This window comes from Dryobates pubescens, chromosome 8 (assembly GCF_014839835.1).
Source record: "Dryobates pubescens isolate bDryPub1 chromosome 8, bDryPub1.pri, whole genome shotgun sequence".
NCBI lineage: Eukaryota > Metazoa > Chordata > Aves > Piciformes > Picidae > Dryobates > Dryobates pubescens.
Genome location: NC_071619.1, coordinates 2,479,868 through 2,485,074, shown reverse-complemented (window position 1 = coordinate 2,485,074; position 5,207 = coordinate 2,479,868).

Sequence of the window (5,207 nt, the reverse complement as noted above, 5' to 3'; positions counted from 1 at the left end):
CATATCCTTAGCACTGTGTTCCCCTTCTGCCCCTCAGTTTTGGGAGTTTAATACCACTTGTAATCTCTCAGCAGACTAAAAGAGAGTGGCATCAATCTTGTTCTCCACGCTCCTTGCTGCCAGGCCCATCTCTGTAGCACACCAGGCGTGCAAAAAGGACCATTTTTGTGCTGTGTGCACTGTGAAGGAATGTCTAAACCTTCTATTCAAAGCATGGAAGAATGATGCAGCCAGCAAATACAGCACAGGAACTGAGAAAAATGTGTGTTGGGCTGTTCCTCTGCATTGTGGCTTGAAAAAGAGCCTGAAAGGTTTTAATCTGCCTCTGGGTCAGTATGTCTTTGGCATTGCTGGGAGAGCTTTAGTGCTTCAATTGTTAGCATAACTTGTTCAAATACATCAAGTTCCCACCTTGTTTTAATAATGACATGGAAAACCACTTGAAATCTATCTCTCCAAATGCTCACAAGCCATCACATCCCACGGGCAGCTGAGGTGGGCCTGACAAATACACAAACCACATTTGTTAACCCTGATACAACCTTAACTCTGCTGGCTGGCTGGCACCTCGCTCTGGAGCCCCACTGAACACCCCCATTTCCCTGTGTGAGGGATCCAGCCAGCCAGAGCAGCTCACAGACCAACAAGGCATTCCTTTGGGAAAACACACACCAAGGGGCTGCTGCAGCCACGCTCCAGGAAAGGAACAAACAGCCAGACACTGCTGGAAATGTACATGGCAAGAAAAGGAGGAGCCCCTGGGCGTTTCTCAGGTGGTGTCAGGACATCCCATTGACAGCGATTTCAGTGTTTGCCTGAGACATGGAACAGCAGCTAACTCTTCCCATTCCCTGTCTCTACCCTACCTCAGCCAACTTCTTCTCCTGCCTTGCACATTTGTGTGTAAAGTGAAAGAAGCTATGCAAGGCTGAGGAGTAACATTGGAGTGCAGACAGGCAATGGTTCTGATTTTTGGTGTTACCTCTGGAAAAGCCAAAGCAGTACAAGAGCAGGGTAGAAAGAAGCCCCGGGGCTGGGCTACAATACTCAGCATGCTGGTCACTGCTCCCCTCAGCAAATGTCCTGTCTTTGAGCGACTCCAGCAAGCACAGCCCACAGCAGGAAGAGCAGAGGGGGAAGGGACAGCTGCTGGCCCTTTGCTGAAGTAGTTTTGTAGCATGAAGTACACTCAGGAGATCAAGAGCATCACCTGCTCTACAACAGCAGCTTTCAAAGCCACTTTAATCACTTTTCTTATCAGCAGGTATCCTCCGTTTGATTAAGTTCTGCTCCAAGCAACACCAACTGCCTGTAATGACAGCCAGCCATTTTAGTACTCCAGGGCAGTATTTTAACTTAGCTGCATTTATTGGCCACAGAAAGCTCACCAAGTCCATCATATTTGAGGCAACAGCTGTGACCTCCCTGTATCCGCAGCTTGCCTCGGAGATCGGGATCCCTGCCTGTTATTCCGCCGGCAGCCAGCAGAGGGCGCTGACAAATTTGGCAACAGCACTCCGTAGAACGCCTTCCGCTATTCCTTCTCCCACCACCCCCAGCCCCTCAGCATCGGGCGCTTGGTAACTCCGGACTGAAGCGGATTTGCCACTGCCATCAGTCAAAACATAAGAGCACTGATGAAAAGCACCTTTCACTTACTCCTGGTCAAGTTTGGAAAGCATTCCAAAAACCTGGAGCGATCAAAAGGCAGGCAGCGGCTGCTGAGCACTCACACAGCAACACAGTAAAGCTACTCAGATCCTTTGGAGAAAGGGTGCCCAGCAGCTTGCTCTGCCAGAAGAGTCCTTGAAGCCCTTGGACATTAGCTGTGTTGGATTTAAAACAAGAGGGACTGTCTCTGGGACAGAAAACAACCCGTGTAAACAACTGTTCTGGGGGGTCAGGGGCAGGCACTGGTCAAAGCTGAGTGACTTTGTGAGGCTTGCTGATCTGTTTTAAGATGAAGGAAGTTATAAACAGTTTATAAAAGGGGAACACATCCCTTCCCAGCTTTGAATCACGGCATGATTGAGGATCTCCCTCTGCATCACAACCCTGGTTGTTTTTTGACCCAGATGCAAATGCTACTCACTTAAAACCCCACTGAATCTCCAGTCAAAATACAAGCACGTACCAAACTCTTACCCAAACGGGAATATTTCAACCTTTTCCCCTCCCTCCCTATGGTTTTTCAAACCTTCCTTCTCCACACTGACAGGCTAGCACCTTGACTCAAGGGTGATGCACGAAGTGCAGTGGCAGCAAAGAGCTGGGAGGAGATGAAGGTACAAGCAGCATCTTCTGCTGTTCAAGAGACTTTCTGCCAATTGCTCGATGACTCACTCAGAAGGGAACCCCACGGTGTCATCCCATCTTCCAAGAGAAAAAACATACTGTGGCAGAATGTAAGCAGCTGTGTTTACAGGGACTGAAAGTTAAAAAAAACCAAGAGACAACTAGAGGATATGAAAAGCTCTTGGCCCAACTGTGCTCCAAAGACAAAACAACTGTCAGCACACGGCTTTGCTGCGCTTGTAGAAGGCTTTAATTTTCAGCTGAGAAACACACAATAGTTCAAGGCATGCAATCAGGCACAAAACTTCTCTTGCTTGCTCTTTTTTGTGCTCATACCTTCAGTGTAAGTTCTACGAGGAGGAGCAGATCCTATCTTTAAAGCAACTCTGAGTATCCACTTACAGCCTGAGGTTCCATGCAACGTTTAGAGCTGTTCCTGGAATGCAGGGGTTGAGTTGGAGGGAGACTCAAGTTCTTTTTCTCTCTGTGCCATTTGTTCTATGCCACACAGAGAAAACCTCACAGGTCTCTCAAAGCAAGTTTGATCAGTGATGCTGTCAACAGCAGCAAACTAGCCTTCTCCACACACATACAGACATACAAGGCTGCAATTACAGACATCTGCTCGCAGGGTTTTTACTTTGATTGCCCTTTTACCAGAAAATACAAACACTTCGATGGGTAGGAAAACAAAACAAAACAACACAGCTTTGATTTATTTCTGTACCTTGCAAGTCTAGTTGTTGACTTTCTTCTCAAAGAAACCAACCCAAACCAGACACCACAAATGAGACAGCAAACGGGGCAATGGATTATTATTAACTGCTAGGGCAAAAGAGCAGCTCAAAGGTGAAGAATTTTTGTGTGGATTTCGGCATATCATCTTAGAAACATCCTAAGTACTGAAAGAAACATCACAGGCGTTGAGATGCTGCTAAAAAAGACATTTCCATTTGAATAAAGTTTGGTTGCTAGGAAGGCAAAGCACCTTTGTGCCTGCTCCTAGGGGGCATTTGCTCTTAACAAGCAAATAAGACAGTACCTGCCTGGGAGCATATTGCCAAGGAAAATGTTGTTTGGAAGCTGTTACAAACAAGAGATTTCCTCTCTTTAATGCTCCACCACTGCTCATACAGCTCCTGGCTTGATTTCATACTCCTGCTTTAAAACATGATAGCCAAAGACTCTTCTCCCTCACTCGTGCATTTTTTAAATCAATATGATTAAAAAAGAATTGACCATGCATCCACGAGAGGAATGTGGGAAGAGCTCATCCTGCAGCTTGCCCATGAAGGTCCCACCTGCACTTTTTGGTGTCACCAAGACTTCTGCTGCAATTACTGGGAAGAGACACATTCCAGCTCCTAAATGGGTTTAAGCTGCCCACTCCCAAGGAGTTGGATGGCATCAGAGGTTCCACCCTCTGCTGCTGCAGGCATTAGGAGGTCGTTACTAGAGTGGGTTTTCAAAAGAGGCAATCCTAAGGTTACAAAGATTTGGGCAAGTCCAGAACTGGATGGTCCCATTCTTTAGGCACCAATGCAGCAAAAGGATTCGTGCCTGTGCTTACGTCATTCCCATTCAGCAAAAACACTGCAACACAGCTGAAGCGTGAGGTCAGGTATCAGTGAAAGTGCCTGAAGCAACATCATGACTCCACCATTAAACCTTCTGAGAGCATAAAAGGAGAATGAACTCAGTGCACAAGAACTGCATCTCAAACCATACATCAGGAGGCACTGACCTCCTCTTTGATTGTCTAGAAATGAACAGCCCATTTAGCTCTGGGGGAGGAAATCAGAACTCCCCCCCCCTCCCCTCCCCCTGCTTACATCCAGCTAGGGAAGAGCTGATGGAAACGGTTTGCTGTACACACTACTACCTGCAAGAGTGGCTCAGAGTTAAAAAGAAATAATCAAGTCTACCAAGTGAGTTTGTACCCTCAAAAAAAACCATTACAGTCTGTGTTTTAAGTTGCTGATAGCAACAGTAATGAGCAAAACATACCTGGCCTTTCTGGCTGAAAAAAACCAACAAACAACAACTCTAAAGTGATGAAAGGCTAAACTGTGCACTTCGATTGGGGGGCACAGGAACAAATGTTCAAGAGCAGCAGTGCAAACCATGAAGGAGTAAATTAATGAAGAGAATGTGAGAGAGAGAGGCTACACACTTGCAAAGCCTGTAAGCAGAGAGCACAGAGCTAACTTCAGCTGCAGTTTAATAACATTAAAAAACCCCAGAAGAACACATTAAAAATTGTCTGGCCATAGGTGCAGCTCTGACACAGCCAGACATGGAAGGCTCATGGGGGAGCATTTCCTTTACCACTCTGACATTTCCTCTTTTGATTGCTCTGGGCAGAAATGAATTCCCCTTTTTCTCAAGCCTGATGTGAGCATGGCTAAACCACAGCGCCAGCCTCCTGTCCCACTGCAGCTATCAGAAGCTACAGTTAGGAAGCCCTGAAATGATGCTATGGTACTAAATACTTCTCTGGGGCAAAACCAGAAAAAAAATGGGGAAAACCATTAAAAAATGAGGCAGCATGACTTTAGTAGAAAAATTTCAGTGTCACAAAGCCAGACTCTGCTGGCTGGCTCTTTGCCAAAGTATTCTTGTGGTACCAGATGCTTCCCAACACCAGCATCTGACACTGCTGCTGTGCTGACCTGCAGGACATGGCTTTGCTGAAGTGAGGAGCCCAGAGTGGGATGGTAACTCTCAGGTTTCCTAATGACTGTCTAGAAGCTCTTCAGAGACTCTGTCTTAGAGCTTTTGCTCCCAAGGGACTACAGGTTACTCCATCCTCTGAAGGTGATTGTCTACTGCAAAAAAAAAAGATAAAATAAAATGTGGCAAACTCCAGAAAGCCATAAATTAAAATCCTGGCTACAGAAGTGCAACAACAA